Below are 19,685 nucleotides of genomic sequence, written 5' to 3'. Positions count from 1 at the left end.
CCTCCGCCGGGCGACGTCCGACGGCGCGATATGAGGCCCCATCTGCAGCCGGTGTGACGTCATCACGTGACGTCACATCATGTGATCTCACTTCAAAGTTAATGGTGGCTACCGCCGGGAGGCGACCGACGGCGCGATATGAGGCCCCATCTGCAGCCGGTGTGACGTCATCACGTGACGTCATGTCACGTGACCCCACTTGAGGGTCAATGGTGGCCACCGCCGGGCGTCGCGCTATAGTGCCTAGAATAGTCGCGCGAAGGCCCGAAAACTACGTTAATATGCTTCGCATAAAACGCACATACTCACCGACCAAAGCATTATACAAAACACTCTATGGTACATATGAAGAATAAACTGAAAAACATGATTCCACAGAGAGCGGAAACAATAGAAGGGGGGGGGGGGTTCTTATAAAGAACGACAGGCATCTCAAGTCTGCTCCCCCGTACAACGTAGAAGCGCATAGTCTTACCGTAACTTACCCACTTACTGGAACTAAATCCAGAGGTCCCCATTATAATTACGTATTAGTTGTTCTTCACGACAGCCTTTTGGTCGCTGCTTGGTTCACTAATCTACTGCTATTGTTTTAATAATGGGCGGGTAAAACTTCCTTCAAAGAGCTAAATGCCTTGCCATCATTATGTTTCACCACGATTTTTATTCAAACATATAAATAAATTTTAAACTAAAGAATACGGATATTTGAAGGCCAAAAAAACTAGGACGATGCTAAAGTTTCTGCTGAAGAGCAGACGCGATAGGGACTTAAACACAGTCTTTTAATTGCGGGAGTTTCGTACTTTTGTTTTACTTTGTAAATTAGTTGGCAAGGAAAGTCTAAGGTACTGTCACAATTGTCGGCGAACAGCTGACTTGAACATTAAGGTAGCGCGGCTACGTGGTGTTGCTTAAGGAAAAAAGGCGACGTCCACTCGCTGGAAAGGACACGACCGGGATAGCATCATCATCATCATCATCATCATCAGGTAGGAGTCAAAGAGGATAGCAAGAAAGGGGTGCTGAATGTGCCTTCGTTTTATAACAAATGATTTATTTATAGGAAGGGAAAGGCGAGGTAACTGTCTCACTTGTTTTCTGTGGACACCGCAACCGCGCCGTAGGGGAAGGGATGAAGGTGGGAGTGAAAGTGGAAAGAGAGAAAGAGGAGCCGTAGTGGAGGGCTACGGAGTAATTTCGACCACCTGGGGATCTTTAACGTGCGCTGACATCGCACAGCACACGGACGCCTCTTCATTTCGACTCCATCGAAACGCAGCCGCCGAGGTCGGGTTCGAACCTGGGTACTCCGGCACAGTAGTTGGGCGTCTTACCACTGCACCACCCCGGCGGGGTTTATAACAAAGGAATGGTACCCATGTAGAATGGAAAGAAGGCGAGAAAGAGTAACACAGCCTAAGCAAATCTCTATCTAGGCGGAGCTGGAAAGAGTCTCTAGTGGAGGGCTCGGGAATAATTCCCATTGATATCTTTAACATAACTCTCCTCGATGGCTCAGCGTTTAAGACGCTCGGCTTCTGAGTTTCAATAACCTCATTGCAACCGTTCGCGGTGGCCGCGTTTCGATGGAGGCGAAAGGCAAATGCGCCCATGTGCTGTGTAACGTCAGTGCACTGAAGATCCCCAGGTGGTGAGAATTACTCCGCAGCCCTGCACTACACCTCTTTAATAATAATAATAATAATAATAATAATAATAATAATAATAATAATAATAATAATAATAATAATAATAATAATAATAATAATAATAATAATAATAATAATAATAATAATAATAATAATAATAGTAATAATAATAATAATAATAATAATAATAATAATAATAATAATAATAATAATAATAATAATAATAATAATAATAATAATAATTGGTTCACTGGAAGGGAAAGGCGCGGTAACTGTCTCACTCGTTTTCTGTGGACACCTCTTTCTCTTTACATTTTCATTCCAACTTACTTCCTCTCCCTTACGGCGCGGTTCAGGTGTCCACAGAAACAAGTGTGACAGATACGGCCACTTTCCAGCAGACTGCCAGACTACTGCACAGGAGTACCCGGGTTTGATCCCAACCGCTGGCAGCTGTGTTTTGACGGAGGCGAAACGAAGAGGTGTCCGTGTGCTATGCGATGTCTGCTTACGTAAAAGATCCTTTCTCGAATTTACACCTTAACCCTCATCCACCACGAACTCTCAGCTTTCATTCCCACTTTGATTCCTTCCCTTACAACGCGGGTCAGGTGTGCGCGAAACAATTAAGATACTGCGCCTCTCCTTACCATTATATTCTAGAAAGAGTGATAAGAAAATGTCATTCGCACCTGTCAATCACACAGCAATTGATGTTATTGAAATCAGGCACTGATAATTATGATAGTCAAGTTTTGATTAGTCATAAGTGGTCCCAGTCACAGTCATGGTTAGACATGATTATAGTTGGTCATAGTCATGGTTGGTTTTAGTCTAATCAGTCTATGACAATGACTACACTCTGACTAACCATGGCTGAATAAAACGATGGCTATAGTTATCCATGACTATTACTATTACTAACAATGAACACTGACTGACTAACCGGGACTATGCCTATGACAAACCATGACTATGATAACTGTGGTTATGAATATGGCTAACTATGATTATGAGGCCTTGACCGCCTAGTAAAGAGCAGAGACACATTAGTCTGCCAACCAAGACCCGTACAACTCGTGCTATGGTCTTTCCAGTTGTGATTGATGTATGGATGCGAGAGTTGGACTGTGAAGAAGGCTGACATCCGAAGAATTGACGCATTTGAATTGTGGTGCTGGCGGAGACTCTTGAGAGTTCCTTGGACTGCCTGAAGATCCAATCAGTCGAATTGTCGATCATAAACCCTGACTGCTCATTGGAGGGTCAAATTCTAAAATTAAAGCTCAGCTACTTTGGTCATTTGATGAGAAGAGAGGAGTCGCTGGAGAAAGAGTTGATGTTGGGAAAGGATGAGGGTCACCGGAGAAGGGGTAGGCAGCGAACGCGATGGTTAGATGGCATCCTCGAGGCGCTGCAGATGGTTATGTGATGTTAGGAAGATAGTGAGAGACCGGAAAGCGTGGCGTGACATGGTTCATAGGGTCACGGAGAGTCGGACACGAATGAACGACTGAACTGAACTGATGATTATGAATATGAGCAACGCTGACTGTTTTAAATATGAGTGTCTAATCATAGTCATCATAGTCATGGTCATAGTCATGGTTAGTGTCTGACATCACCTTAATGTAATGGCACAATGCATGCCCAGACATGTCAGAACATGTAGGCGTTGCCATTGTAACAGCGGTGGTGCCACTGCATGCCAGGTATTGCAATGCCGCATGTAGATTATGATAGTGAACAGGAAAGGAAAGGCGCAGTATCTTTAACTTTTTCAGCGGACAGCTGAATCCGCCGTAATTGAAAGGAGGAAGGTGGGAATGAAAGGGAAGTTGCGGAGGGCTACGAAGTAATGGCCACCTGGGGTTCTCGTGCACTGACATCTCCCAGCCCATGGACGCCTGTCCACTTCACTTCCGTTGAAAAGCAGCTGCCGACGCGGCCTAAGTCAACGTTCCTAGTCTAGTAACGTTGGCTTAAGTGACACCTGGACTGCGCATTTAACATTCGATAATTCTTTTGTAAGTTGAATCTGTTGCAGGAAAGGAAATGCACAGTATCTGTCACGCTTGTCAATGGTTACTTAAACCATGCTGTAAGGTAAATGAGCAATGTGGGATTGAAAGAAGAAAATTCCAGGGCTTAAATTTCTCTCTTTCCACTTTCCCTCCCACCATCCTCCCTTTTCTTACGGCGCGGTTCAGGTGTGCACCGAAACAAGCGTGACAGATACTGCGCCTTTCCTTTCCTGTGAACCAAATAGATAAGAAATGCCTTCCGGAATTTCCATTTTTCATTCCCACATTCCTCTTTTACCCTACCGCGTTGTTTATGTGGCCGCTTAGAAGCGCGGCAGATACTTCACGTTTCCTTTCCTGCAACCCCCAGTTTAAACTTCCTAGAAAATTTTACAATGCTGAATGCGCAGATTTCAAAACGCTTTCCCTGTGTGCCGTAACCTATGGTCAAAGAGAGCTTTCCTACGTTCCTCTTCTTTTCTATATTTTTAATGCGAAAGCCTTTCTAGGCTCCTGGAACGAAATCCTATGCGCGATAGTTCTGCGTGAGATTTGTACACGAGACTTGTGCGCGAAATCTGTGGTCGAGACCTTATTCCACTAGATTAATAATAATAATAATAATAATAATAATAATAATAATAATAATAATAATAATAATAATAATAATAATAATAATAATAATAATAATAATAATAATAATAATAATAATAATAATAATAATAATAATAATAATCAATCAATCTTTATTTAATGTGCGCAGGAACAACCATGTGGTCTTTGTGCTGCAGCACAAATAAAAAAAAAAAGAAACAAAAATGAAAAAGCACAAACATGTTTACACACACAGAGAGAACACAAAAAAAGAAATAAATAATACATGAAATGACAGACGAAAAGTATCACGGAAAGTAAGCAAACAATGAGTAGCATCACTTATATACACAGTGAGAGAATATTTTAGCACACCAGGAAATAAAGAAAAAAAAAAGAACTGTAGATAGAAGAAAAAAACAACAACAAATAACTGACATTGATTATAGTAATATAGAAATATACATAAAATAAACAACCCTTCCAGGCGCAACAAGTGCATGGTACTTAAAACACAGGCTAGAAATACAGAATAATAATAATAATAATAGTAACAACAATAATAATAATAATCTTTATCTTTATTTTATCTTTATTTAATGTGCGCAGGAACAACCATGTGGTCTTTGTGCTGCAGCACAAAAAAAAAAAAATAATAATAATAATAATAATAATAATAATAATAATAATAATTGGTTCACAGGAAGGGAAAGGCGCAGCATCTGTCACACTTGCTATGTGGACACCTGAATCGCGCTGTAAGGGAAGGGTGGAAGGTGGGAGTGAAAGTAGAAAGAAAGGGGAGCCGTAGTGGAGGGCTACGGAGTAATTTCGATCCCCTTGGGATCTTTAACGTGCGCTGACGTCGCACAGCACACGGATGCCACTTTGTTTCGCCTCCATCGAAACGCAGCGGCCGCGATTGGGATCGAACCCGGGAGCTCCGGCACAGTAGTCGGGCCCGCGAAATGCGTTCTTGTCTAGCTTTCCTGCTATCTGCAATCCTACACCAACACCACCTAGACGAACTAGGTGGTGTTGCCTACACTTGAACACGCGCCAAGGAACGCCACGCGACAGGAGGGATAGTGTACAATAAACTCGTACCTGCCGGAGAAAGTGTTACGGATACTGAACCTTTCCTTTCTTTTAAACCGATTATAATTATATTTAGCACTGCAACGAACGCCAATGAGAGGCAAATGATGAGAAGCATATGATAATAGAGAAAGGGTAAGCCTTCGCCATGCTCCTCTTAAGAGACATCTAATAAAACATCCTGAAATATTACATTCACACTAAGAGGCCATTTCATTCCCTTGAAAATATGGCAGGTGTTGAAGCGATTGTGACCAGTTTTTTTTTTTTTTTTTTACTTGTGCCGCTGTTCCTTCCCTCAGATGTATTCGGCATCTATACGCTAGACAAGGAGGATTACGGACTTCTTTTAGGTAGTGTGGCATTTTATTGCGAAAGCAATACTACTCGTACTTTCAAGCCTTCTCGTGACCCGGCCGCAGTTACGTCTTACTCACATGACGCTGTGACGTCACACCCCACGTGACACACGGGCTGGCAGGAGCTGCCAACTGGGGTCTCTCGTTTCATATGGGACGGTTATGTCAGAGTCAGCCTGCTAGGACTCTGGCATTCACGTTACCCCTATTGGCCACCAGGGCACATTCATATGGGTTGGTTAAAGCGGGGCTTTATATGTGGGCTGAGAAAAGAAAAGAAGAGAAGAAGAACGCTCGGTCACCCGCAGCTAATGCTTTCGCTTAATATTTGGTTCAGCAGCGTTGAATCCTTGTAATGTGTTTTGCCTTAAAGAGGGTTAAGAAAATGCTACTCCGGTCTTCAGCGAGAACCTTCTTCCAGCTTGACACAGACACGTTGCCAGTTAAGCCCAGGTTGGAAGAAAAAGTCATTTTTGTTCCTTGGTCTATATATAAATTGTCTCCTCTGCAGAAAACCGGAGAGCATTGACACATTTTTCTTGATTGCAATTGGGACGCGAAAGATGGGACATAACTGCAACGAACTTTAAATAGATATTACACAGTGTAGGCTCGCGACATTCCTTTCCTACCTTGTCTGAAAAAGGACAGCGTGCCTAGATATGTTTATGCTAGTGGGACTGCTCAGTATGTGGAAGGTGGGAATGACAGTTCGCAATGCGGATGGAGTTGTTCGCCCTGGGAAGCAGTGCTTTGATGAGAGTACTGTTTGTTTCAGAGATGTTGTCAGGAGAAACAGTGAACTATCCGAGCGGATTGGTATAATGGATGACCTTGTATATTTTAAACAGTTTTAATCAACACTTCACCAATTGGAGTGAAATTTTATAAACGTATGCTGTAAAGTTCTTCCAAATCCGGCTGGGAATAAAAAACAAAAAAACAAATGTTGGCGCTGAGTAATGGTCACTGCACTCGGCTGCGCAACCGAAGGATTGTCGTTCGACTCCTGGCGGCAACGCGATTCTATTTGCTTATTAATGACTGACAGTGCATGGGCACGCTGTATGTTTTTCCACCGTCAAATAAAGCCACAAAGTGCTGTTCGTGAAGGGGTAATTTGGCAGCGCAGTTCCTTTCAATGAAAGAGGCAAAACTTCAACGGATCATTTTTTCTTGCTGCTGGTTTGACAACATTGAGGTCCAAATACTGACTGAAGGTGACCGATCCATGAGCAACGGCCTTTTTAAACGTTTTATTTGTGCTGAAAAGACGTAAACATACTGTAATGCTGAGCTGCAGAATTCCCCAATCAAACGATGCATTTAAAGCATATTCGTGCAGTCTTGGTCAAAAGTCTTGAAGCCAAACACTTTCCATCCCAGCCGTAAAATGTAGCCGTTACTGCAACGTTACAAGTCCAAAGGCCTTTAAAATTCTAGTATATGGTTTCTAATTACAACAAGAAACTATGTCAAAGCGTCTCATGGCCTGCCCTTTAATCTTCAACGGTGACGTGAAAGCGTTATTTTGCAGCTGATACGAGAATCCTTTGGCTTCAGGACTTTTGATAAACACTGCACCATCTTCACATAGAAGATGTTTAAAAAGAAACAAATTTCCAGAAAAAAGTTGTCTGACGTTAACAGGCGACCTGTTATCCTGTCGAGAGTCACCGGGCGCAACAAAGCGGGCAAGCGTGCTGAAGTAAATAAATTCAAACATTTTGGCCGGCGTATAGAGCCAAGCATTTGCTGATCAATAAATGACGGAGACCAATTGTTTACCACGTTGTCCTAACATATAGACACAGAATAATTAGTCAAGAAATAACGTGACTTTCATAAACAGATTACCCTGATCGAGAACTGACTGTTCCCATCACTTGCAAAATATTTCGCAATCGCTGGTAGTTACAAAATTCTTGCGTAAGATGTCATCGTTTCACACGGCGACACCTACAGACAACAGCTGAAGAAATTTAGTTCGCGATGAGACATGAGTGACGGGTAAATGTGCCACATTTCTGGTTTCTATTTCATAAAGATATTTTTTTCCTGATATGACCGATATAAACATTTCCCAATGTAATGCTAAAACTTTATTATTTCAGCATTGTTGTTGACCGATATAAACATTTTCCAATGTTATGCTAAAACTTCAATATTTGAGCATTGTTGTCTGTCTATTATTGCACACAAACCACCCAGTTTTTTTGGCGCAGAAAAGACAACCGCCACCTCATACCTGCCTGCCATCTTTTTCAGGCAGTGCGCCACTCTATGAATATAAGGTATTACTAGTGGGCGTTTATTTCTCAGTTTAGCTGCAATCCTTCTTTTGCCTCTTCTTCTGAAAATGAAAGGCAAAAAGGATTGCAGCTAAGGTGAGAAATAAACACCCACAAGTGATTCCTTATATTCATAGAGTCGCGCACTGCCTGAAAAAGGTGGTAGGCAGGTATGAGGTGCCGGTTGTGTCTTCTGCGCCAAAAAACCTGGGTGGGTTGTGTGCATTAATAGGGAGGAGAAAGAAAAAACAAATACTTCCTAAAATAGCAAGCATAGGCTCGTTTCCGGTTTTTCTTCTCGCGTGTTATGCTAATGTTCCATGTAATTCTTAGTATCTGGCTGTACGTAAATCCTGACATGCGCATCTAAGCAACAAGCCAAGCGCTAGACGCACCGAGTAACTACTACATTTCACTGTGCACACAACCTCCGCCGTTGTGCAAATAACGAAGACTCCTGCAAGCTACAATAGTGCACGTGCAGTAAATTGTACAAGGAGGGCGTTGTTTACTTTCCAGGAAATTGCGTTGGCCAGCAGGGATGTCGTGCGTCTGAGAAAAGCGAATAGTGCTTCGCGCGTGTTTGGTTTCGCATGCAGCTCAGGGGATTACATAGTGAGCGAACAAACGTACTTGTAGCTTGCTTCGGGTAAGCCGTCTCATTCGCGCCCTTTCTTGCCGGGGCTGTTTGTGATACAAGAGAAGCATTTAAGTTTGAAAACAGTTTATTATGAGCATACACGACAGGACACTCTATTTTATTGTAGTTTGAGACATCTAGGCAACTGTATACACTCGCAAAACAGGTCAAATATTTAGGCAAGAGCGTGTATTAAGGAAAGTACACTGCTCAGAAACACCACTGCCTGAACCAACAAAATGTCAAGGCACAGCAGAAAACTGCATTGCAGTATAGTGTTTCGCTAAGTTCTATGCAACCATGGTACAGGGAGCGCCTGCAGTAAGATGACACTCACTTATTAAGGGGAACAACGCCTTTTGTTAACCTTTACTCTTAGGGTGCTGCAGTTGCGATCGCTAAGTTTCGTCGTATCCGGCTGGTTGCTCAGTAACCCTTTTGAGGGACAAAATTTAACCCGGCTCCTGGCCATGTCTCCCCTGCCTATCGTGCCCAGTTCAGACACTTTTCATGGAAGCGGGATTGAGCGAACTCATTCTGCAGGGATTGCGAATCGCAAGGAGAGCTGCCAGCCTGCTCCTCCCGGATCGTGTACGCGCTGCAATCAATGTTGCCGATTGCCTGACATGCCTATGGATTTGATTGGGTCCTTATTAGGTATTTACACTCTGGCTTCACAAACTGTCGGACCTAAATCTCAAAAGGGAGTAATTCACAGATTCCCCTTTTGAGAATGAGGAGCGCACCACCCGGTTGTGGCGTGTTCCCGTCCGATTTCGAAGAGTTAAATATACCCCGTCAGCCTGCTGTGCTGTGGGACTAGCGGCACATTCTATAAACTAATCTTTTGCGTTTATTTGCTGTTTGCCCTAATATACAGACTGTCCCATATCACTCTTGTTTCCAGCTTTTCCTGAACAATTCGTAACGATGAAAGTGTCTCATATATGATTTTATGCAACCTTCATTACATCCTATATAAACTACACTTCTTGGCCAACTTAATAAGGGGTTTATGTGGTCGTGCATGAGGCAGTACTGCAAGATGACGATACTACTGACAGATGACAATACTGCAAGCCGGAGCTTAAGTGCCCCCTTCCACCTTCCACTTTCTTCACCCAGTGTTTCTGACCAGTAGCGTAAACACTTGTGCATTTCATTAAAGCCTACTCGTAGAAATCGAGGATTGCCGCGGACGTGCTCCGATAGTACACTGAAAACAGCGTGCTCTTGGTAGGAACAATATTACTCGCTTTAAATTTATTTATTTAATTTTAGTCGTCGCTTATTTCTAATTTTATAGCTTTCGCAAGAAAATCATTGATCATCTCTGGTATAGAAAGGAACATAAAAAGTGAGGCACGAGTGAGAGTTTATTTTGACAACTATTTATAGCACTGTGTTCAAGACATGTTTAGTGCAATGCATCATGGTTCCACTTCATGCATCTGCAATAATTAACAGAAGTTTGAAGGCTGCAATTTGTGAATAGGTATTGCATATTTTCCCTTTCCTGGCCTTCTTTCCGTCAGGCCATTCTGTTTTCAGTTCATGTACTGAGGGCCTTAGAAGTGCTTTGCGCGAGTATTGGAAATTTAAAATCATAGTTTTATATACAAGTGATTTTTGCGCTCTAGGCTAGTTCGGCCCCCGAATTGCCCTTGGATCGTATCTTCTACGGCTGCACAAACACTATGTAGTTACTAGCGCTAGGATTTCCTTCACTGGAACCGCCCTATAGCATTTGGCGGATACCGTTATCAGATATTGATAAACATAAACACAAGCCATAATAGCAGCATTTTGTAGATGCCTCGAGATTCAGAAATGTATTTGAAAAAAAAAAAATTTGTAAATTGTTTTACCTTTTTGTAAAATTTTCTTTTGTTGATGGTCGAATTTATGAATCATCAGCGATATTATATTTAACTTTGAAGCAAAATTATTTGGGTTGCAAGCAAAACAGGCTAATAAGCTAAAGACTGTAGCAGCTTACGAAATATTTTTGCTATTCGTTCGTCCATTAATTGCTAATAATATTGGCGTAAGGAAATTTTCGTTTCATTGCGCTTTGTCTTACTACTTGGAATCCACAATAGCATGCTTATCAAGATGAAAAGCAGCTAAGATGTCCAATTGCAGGGACTGGAGATGAAGAAAAGGGAAGGATGGCTAAGTAAGGAATGCTTGCCTTGGCAATGACAAAGTGGGGGTTGCTAAAACAGGCATTGCGAAGCGGGTAATAACTCACATTGTCGCTAGCATAACGAGGCGGAGTTGTCGCTTCTGCTGGTTTTTGTGACAAAAGCTATGCGGTCCCTCTTTAGCAACCAAGCACTCTCTGGAAGTGGCGGCGAGGTTCCGAGAAAAATGTCTGACTACTTTGGAACAACTTCTGCCTCACCGGCAGCTTTCGAGGGGCTCGGCATGCGGAGGCAGGACTCAGAGGCAGGCAGCCGTCGGACCTGAAATTCAGGTGTCACTTATTTTGTTCTTCTCGGTGCCACGAGAGGTTTGGGAAGTTTCTGCCCGGAAATGAGAGCAAAGGAAACTTTTCTTAAGTGAGAATGCCGAAGGGCATTTCCGGGTTGCCCGCTTAAATGTGTTTTTGAAGTCAGAGAAATCCTAGCTCAGATGAGAGCATAAAGTTATTCTATCTCAAAAGCGAAATAATTTGATACTTGCAATGAAACGCAGCAGCTAGCAAGCATATCTGTCTTAAAACTATCAAGATGCTGCTTCTGTTTTTTTTTTTTTTTGCTGAGCGATATGCGCATCATTTTGTCATGAAAAAAGAGAATAATAACCATAGCGCTGTTTTCCTTTTTCCATAGTTGTTGACTATTGCAATATGAAAACTTGGGGAAATTCTTCTGCTTCGTCGCATTACGGAACCCGGAAAAAGATGGAAACAAGTACTCAGCCGCAACTCTGTCGCATTAATGATCAGGGCCATATACCTCAAAACTGCTCAAATCACACTGGTTGCTTGAAGGCCAGTCCTAAATATCGCCCGACCAATGAGATATTTCTCTTGCGCATTAGGTTGAACTAACAAATATTTCTAGCTGGAAACCGCAGCTACAAACGCCGTGCCCAAGCATTCAGCATTTATTGCATTTTGTCGGTTATATACGACAGAGGAAATACTCGTTCACCTGAATAAAATATTTATTTGCCCATGAATTACGCTTCAATATTTCCAGCTTGCCGCTCGAAATGAAATTCCAGTGTTTATAAATATTTGTTTTCCTTCCTGTCGGAGTTCCTCTTTCCTGCCCTCAGTACAACTCTATGTTCTCACTGATGTTTATGGTACCCGTTAGAAATGATTTTAAAACAAAAACAAGGGTCATGCCTGTTTTAGGGCCAATATTTATTCGAGATAGCTCAATATATTCGGAAGCCCGGGAATTCGGAGTCACTCCATAATAACCCCCCAAGACTGTTTTGAAGCTCTTTAACACATTTATTACCCGCTGATTCTAAATATTAATCACATTGCCACCTGCTGTCCCTATGTTCTTGCTGTGTCTGTTGTCCGCGGCAATATGTTCTTCAGTTTTTATTCGCATCTACTGACCGCTAAGCTTGCAGTTAATCGGAGTTAAGTACTCCTATACAATCCTAGAAAAACTTAGTACATCACTGCTTTCTTGTGCCTTCTGAAGTAATGTATTTACTGTATATTATATGGCCCAGATGACAGTATCCTCAACCAGTATTTATTGGATGCGGGTTAGATTTTTGGTCACTCTCAGCTTTTGAAATTTTAATATAAGAGACTTTGAGGGTACGGGATGAGAAATTGTGACTGGAAGGGGAGTACGAAACTGACGAAAGCGCGTAATTGATAAAATAAGCAGAGACGAAAAGCAGAGAGAGGGATGGAGAGCAAAGGCGTGCTCGCTCCGGAAGCAGCCACTGGGAGAGTGCTCCTTGGAGAGCGAATCAGTAAAAATTCTATTGAATCAAAGCATAGAGGGACATTCAGTAGGCGATGTCCAGACCATGCAGCTCTCAGACAGCATGGTCGATTTTCACGTCCTTACATTTAGTGTCTTGGTCGTTGCTGCCTTTACTGAATGCCACGCCTTAGTGAGAGCGCATTCATGAGATTGGATATTAGGGGTGCACTTTTGAGTCCCAGATTAGCTGATAAAATGCTGTTTTCAGCAGCAGAAGCGGCGATTCGGGATGGTGGTTTGAGTAAATATTCGGGAATACACAAGTGGCTTGGGGAAGAAATCGATCTAAAATTTTCTGTATGTAATCTGCTGCTCCCTCGCGAGTGAGCACTGCGGCGGCGGCGGTAGAGAGAGAGAGAGAGAGAGAGAGAGAGAGAGAGAGAGAGATAGATAGAGAGAGAGAGAGAGAGAGAGATAAATAACATCTATTTGCACCCATCAAAATGTTGGCGAGGATTCGAGGCGCAGCTGAAAATCTTGTTTGTTGATGTATTGGGTTCAGTATGAAAGGAATCAGTATGATAGTTAATTGGTCCCCTGATTAGAGAGGCTGTTTATATTGACAAAGCTACGTCTTTACCCTCGTATAACATCCCGCTGACCTCGTAGAGTAATATACCAATGCTTATGTAAAGCAGGCATCACTGGCTAGGGATTCGGCGTAGAGTGCTTTGGTTTCTGCAATGTTCAGTCCGGCTCACTGAAGCAATGATAGGATTGATAGGTTGTCATGTGTTCACTTTTCAGTACATAGCCATGCATAGCAACAGGCGAGCAAAGACTCAACTACCACAAGTCACAAAACCGCTTGACTACCAGCCACATTTTTGCGAAATTGCACTATGACGTAACGTCGCAACAACTTCGCCACCAAGTCACAATCATGCAATGACATCAGGGAGGCTCCAGTCAAGCAATGGCTCGGCGCGCTGATCGCTGTTGAGAAATACCACTCACTGATCATTGTCTGAAACGAATAAAGTTATGCATTAATCCTATCACCGCCTTCGTACATAGTGTCAAGTGTCGTCTTTGCATTTATCATTGAGCAGCTTTTCGATCTTTATAAAAACTATTTCATTATTCGCCTCATTAATTAGCTTTTTGAGTAGCCTGCAGTGTAAAATAGATTAAAAAACACACAGTTTAACTGCACTGGAGACACCAAAGGAAATTCCCGTACAATAGAAAGTTCGTCCCAGATGTAAAGGTGTGCGCGAATGACTTCGTGCATAAGCTTTATGAACTTTAAAGCTTTTTCTGGAAACTTGGTAAGCTAGAAGGTTTTCCTACAGGAGAGACCATGAATATATATGATTAACGGAGCCCCTTCAGCGTGATGGAATGAAATTTTTAATTCTATATGCGTCATTTTATTCATATATGCGAAAGGCCCAGCAACCTTAGGCTAAAGACTAGTCTCCGTTTGTCGAGACTCCTAATTTATTCAGCACTTTCAGTGGGAACTTTCGGAGATTAATATAAGCTCCTCAAGCCAAATATTAATCTAGAAGCTCCGCAGAAACAGAGGTGAGAAATAAACGGTATAATAATTACTAGGCCTATTTAGTTAATGATTGAGCGGGCGTTGAATTCCAAACTTTCTAAAAATTGTACATCTACATAATCAAGTGTCTAGTGCCCGAGAGTGCTTGCGTAGCTTCTGATTTTCTCGGGGAACACGGCTTCGTACTTTTAAGATTACGTATTCCGGCAGCCGAGCTTTCTCCTGGCAGCTTTTTAGGAAATGTTTTATAGCACTCCCTTAGCTTCCCTTATTGTGAATAACAATACGTTTCCGTTACATTAAAAAGTAGAAGCTCTTTGAATGTTCTTAAGCATTAAAATCCTGAAAGGAAACACGCCCTTTAATACAGTGTGCTTAGTTGAATCTCCAGCCTGCTGATTCCTCTTGAACTCCGTTTTTTTCTCTATCTCGTGGGAAATCTGTAAAAATATTATATTGTCAGATCCCTATTTGTTATTATTATCTGGGTTTAAAGGTCACATCTTATATTTCTTTCAAGTACTTATATTTTTCTGTATCCTATCCATCCTACACAACCTATAACCTACTGCAAATCTACTCCACCTTGGGGAATTCCCCTAAATATACGACGAACACCGTTCCCACTTCGAGTTGTTGATCAATTCGTTGTCGACCTACCACCTAATCTGCTCACCGTCCTGGTTAGCCCAGTTGGTAGAGCGACTAAAAGGCGGTGGCCGCGGGTTAAATCCCGGGACCAGGACGAATGTTTCTTTAACTACGAAGGTTCTGAAAAGGCTGTATAGCTTTCCTTTTTATCTGTATACATGGCTGCGCTAGGGTGGATCTAATGAGTAAATAATTCCTTATAACAATTCTACTGCACCCTAGGGAATGCCTCTAAATATTCGATCAAAATAAGAATTTTTGTTGCGCGTTGAATATATAAGTACTCCACTCGGTTGCAAAGCGAAAGGCTGCGCACAAACTCTAGTAAACTGTCTACATGAACTTTGGAGTTTTAATCAAAACAGAACGTGTTAGAGCCCTCCCTTGATTCACAAGGCTTATTATAAAGTTTGAATGCCCCTTAGTGAATGGCCAAGAGATTTCTGCATAATTACTTATCGTTTGCGCCAATTTGTGAGCAGTTATTCTATTTCAGTATTATTGTTTAGTTGGAAGAAAATATTTACATGCCTATCTGTAACTTTAAAACGGTTAGCATATTAGCGATGTTAAGGGCAGAAAAGTAACAGCGTATGAGGTCCAAATTTGGAAGCAATAATTCGACGCTCACCCTGGCACTCATAAAGCCGGTACGCTCTGCAAAGCTCGAAGTTTAAGAAGTGACATTTTTTTTTTCAGTCACTTACAAAATAAAGAAAACCAAAGTTACAAGACAGAGCTAGCGACGAAGATGGTAATGTTATCCATTATGCTTTTTTTTCCCGGAAACTAGCCAATGACTACTGTCGCAGTAAATACAAGCCATACTAGTCTGACCAAATTTTCTAATCGACTGAACATGAAATTGTGGCTAGTGCTTCTTTACTTGGGTTTTTGCTTCGTATACTCGGGGGATGAACTGCAAATAATGATTGATGACCTAGACAGGAAAAGTAGAAAGGTAGGCTTGAAAATCAATATGCAGAAGACTAAGGTAATGTTCAACAACCTCGGGAAGGAACAGCAGTTTACATTAGGTAGCGAAATACTGGAAATAGTAGGCGAATATGTCTACTTAGGACAGGTAGTAACCGCAGATCCGGACCATGAAAAGGAAATAACAAGAAGAATAAGATTAGGATGGTACGCATTTGGCAAGCATTCGAAGATTACGACTAGCAGCTTACCGGTATCGCTCAAGAGGAAAGTATACAACAGTTGCATCTTACCTGTACTCACCCATGGGGCTGAAACGTGGAGGCTAACCAAGAGAGTTCTACTTAAGTTAAGGACAACCCAGAGGGCTATGGAACGAAAAATGGTGGGGGTAACATTAAGAGATAGAAAGCGTGCAGAGTGGGTCAGAGAAATAACTCAAGTTACCGACATTCTAGTAGAAATTAAGAAGAAGAAACTGACATGGGCAGGACATGTAGTGCGAAGAGAGGATAACTGATGGTCGCTTAGGGTAATAAACTGGATTCCAAGGGAAGGAAAGCGTAGCAGGGGGGGGGGGGGGGGGTAGAAAGTTAGGTGGGCGGATGAGATTGAGAAGTTCGCAGGGGTCAAATGGACGCAGCTAGCGCAGAACCGGGTTAAGTGGAGAAATATGGGAGAGGCCTTCGCCCTGCAGTGGGTATAATTAGGCTGATGATGATGGTACTCCTGTCTGGGAGCACCGCGCGTGCTAATAAAATACTGGGTGCCTATCGGAAATGCTACCTTTTAACGATGGGGATCGTAGGTATTCTCAACAATTAACGTGATACACGCTGTTGCTTTAGTTACATAAATAGCGGGGAAGTCACAGAGTTCTCGTCCTGTATCGTTTTACTAGTGTGAAGGAATCCCAATTTTTTTCATCAGTAGTATCATGCTACACACACTGCACCACACTGGAAGTCTTGAAGTGCTGCCTTTATTTGCCGTTAAGAAAGAGGCACCAGGTAGCTCTGAGCAATATAATCGCTTGCAGCAGCGCTAAAGCTTCTAGGATTTTGAGATGGTGTAGCACAATAACTTTTGTGATGCACATCACCAATGAAATTATCATTTTTATTCTTGATCATCATCAGCAGTATTACCCGGACTATGCCAACTGCAGGTCGAAGGCCTCTCCCATATTCCTCCAAATAACGTGATCCTGCGTTTGCTCCATCCACTTGACCCCTGCTAACTTCTTTACCGCATCCCCCCAACTTACTTTCTGCCGCCCTTGGAATCCTAGTTTGTTACCCTTTTCGACCGTCAGTTATAATCTCTTCGCACTACATATCCTGGCCATGCCCATGTTGTCTTCTTGATTTCCACTCGAATGTCATTAAGTCGAGCTATTTCTCTGACCTACCCTGCATGCGGTCTATCTCTTAGTGTCACACCTACCATTTTCTGTTCCGTATAGCTCTCTGCGTTGTCATCACTTAAGTAGTCCCCTTTTCGTTAGTCTCCCTGTCCCCTGTCTCCCTTAGTTAGTCTCCCTGTTTCAGCCTAATAGATAATTACAGGTAAGACGCAACTGTTATATAGTAAATGTTTGCGCTGGATAATGAAAAGTTCTAGGCTGATCACAAACGTTGTCTGCCGAACTGTGCGTGGTGGGAGCCCCGCAAATCAGAAGTGTTGTAGGCTTCCGTTGGGCAAGTAGATAAATATTGTGAGGTGGTCTCAAGGCAAACATCAATAATGTTGTCGATTCACCGCCCATAAAAAGCCTTTGCTTCAGTCAAACACATATAAAATTAAACCAACCAAATCGTTGAAAGTGCTGACACAAATAAACATTGTCGGGAGCCTACATTCGACATCCTGATCTAAAGGAAGCTGGGACTATATAACGGTGGAAAACAACCAATGGGGCTGGTCGGTGATGCTTATATTTACATTTGATGAAGACAAAAGGGAGACAAAAAAAGATCGAAGAAGGACGTTGTATTTCTTGATATGTGTGTATCGGTGTCCTGTTTGTGCTTCAGCAATATTAAAAATATTGACCGGAGATGACCCAAACTTTATTAAATCTAACTAAAAAAGTACAAGAGTAGGTAAAACTGAAATGGCGTACTATCTCACGCCGCAGTTTAGTAAAAAAAAGGGCAATACATTTAGTAGCTATCCTTTTCGTTTCTTTCCAATTCATTGGTTGCGAGATTATTTCCTCGTTACGATGCTACACCATTATCATAACGTTTTTTAACGAACATCTTTCAAGTGCTTTAAAATAGAGGAGCTTGGTTCTACCATTCGCGGTAGAAGGATGTTCAAGGCAAGCTGTAAGTTGGACAGTTGACCTCAAGGTTCCACCATCTATAAGTGGCCGCCTAGTACTTAGAGAAATACTCAAGAGTCTGTGTGGCACGGATGATTCCCTGGGTTATCCGTCGTATAGATATACGGCTGCTTTCCGCAATTATAAGCTGTCGTAATTGAGTTGTGTATAGATGGATCGCCTCTTTGATTTTCAAGCTTCTTCTGACTTGTACCTTGCAGTTTGTGGTGGGAGTTTATGTTCTTCGCGTTCTCCCGCTCCTTCATTGATCAAAGCATGTAAACGTAGTTGTGTGCCTGGAAGACACACGAGTTCTGAGCAACTTTTCGTCAGTTTGGAAAACCGTGAGAAGCATTTTCGGAATCCGCGTACTAAGTACACGCCACCGCAGACCTTCCAGATAGGGCACAAAGACTTGTGGCTACAAGCTGCGCAGGTAATTTGTTCATGGGCCTCACAGACACAGCAACAAATGCCTGGTTCGATATCTTTCCAGTTCGCCGACTCGCCGTCATTACTGCAACCCGAGTCTAGAGAAGCGTTAGGCGAAACAACAGCAACCGCAGCTCTGCCCGGCTGCGCATGCCTGCAGGGGTAATTTATTCTACTAAAACGGCATGCTTGTTCGCGCGTTCTTGGCTGGCTGAAGCAGTGCATGAAAAATGAAGGAGACTGTGCGCACTGTGCAGAGACTGTGCACAATGAACAGTGCTTTCTTTAGTTTACACACTACTAGTGACTGTGTACTGCGCTGTAACAGGCCTTTTTCTTGTGATCTCCTAAGTACATCTGAAATATTAGTTTTCGTAGTATAAGTAAGCTGTGCACACCTGATGCTTCATTACCTCTGTGTTATACCTGTATGGTGGAATGCCACTGCTTTTATTAGTACGTTGTGCTTCTCTGCGCTGCTACATGTAAAGGAGGTGGAAAGGGGGCTTCTCAAGCGGCATTGTAGCAGCTTTTATCATAAACTCATCCTTTATGCAAAATGGAAATCAGTAAAAGGAAAAAAGTGTTACGTTATTAGCATGGAAATTGTGTGGGCGGGCTCGGCCTGCAGCATTTTCTTCGTTATTCTAAGATTCACCGCTCTTTTTTCTTTCTGACTTCAATTTATACTACCTTGAGCTTGCTAACTCAATACATCGAAGGCTTTATTTCTGAATAACACGAAACACGGCGTGTGGTGTTCATGGCACAAAGATAACGAACATGTATCGGAGAGTTGATTGTTGGGAGGTGAAATGCCCACGAATGTGCTAGCTGGAGGTTTGTTTCAAAGGAATATGTCATGGCCGAATTCACAGGAGCTTCCAACTTGCACAGTACATTTAAGATGTGGATCGAACCAACTGGGAAACCTGGATCCTGAGTCTGAGACACGCTCTTTCAAGGCATGCATGCAGGCATTTAAGTAAGTCTTGGTTAACCAAAATTTTACATCATTTTTGTTTCTAACCCTTTTGTAGGATACATAACTGTCTTCTTCACAGTCATGTCCTGGCAGGTGGTAGGAGGGGATATGGCCGTCACTGATTGGTTGGCCGTAGCATGACTCAGATAAGTGATATGGTGTAGGGTGTATTATTTAAACATTACGCATAGTTATATGCACATGACTGATGGTACT

At 42.4% G+C, this 19,685-nt stretch overlaps 1 long non-coding RNA gene across 1 annotated transcript in view; it reads left to right on the top strand.

The window, feature by feature from the left end:
* The window catches only part of LOC146178601 (uncharacterized), a 137,524-nt gene extending 118,060 nt beyond the window's left edge, over positions 1-19,464 (top strand). Inside the window, exon 3 of the long non-coding RNA XR_014700876.1 lies at positions 19,363-19,464. This is a non-coding gene — a long non-coding RNA (uncharacterized LOC146178601). The remainder of the gene's footprint in view (positions 1-19,362) is intronic.
* The last annotated feature ends 221 nt before the right edge of the window (positions 19,465-19,685 follow it).

The sequence above is a fragment of the Amblyomma maculatum genome, chromosome 9 (assembly GCF_055883805.1).
Source record: "Amblyomma maculatum isolate TAMU_Amacu chromosome 9, ASM5588380v1, whole genome shotgun sequence".
Classification (NCBI taxonomy): domain Eukaryota; kingdom Metazoa; phylum Arthropoda; class Arachnida; order Ixodida; family Ixodidae; genus Amblyomma; species Amblyomma maculatum.
Note: the sequence above shows the minus strand (reverse complement) of the source record. Positions and strands in the feature narration are given on the sequence as shown.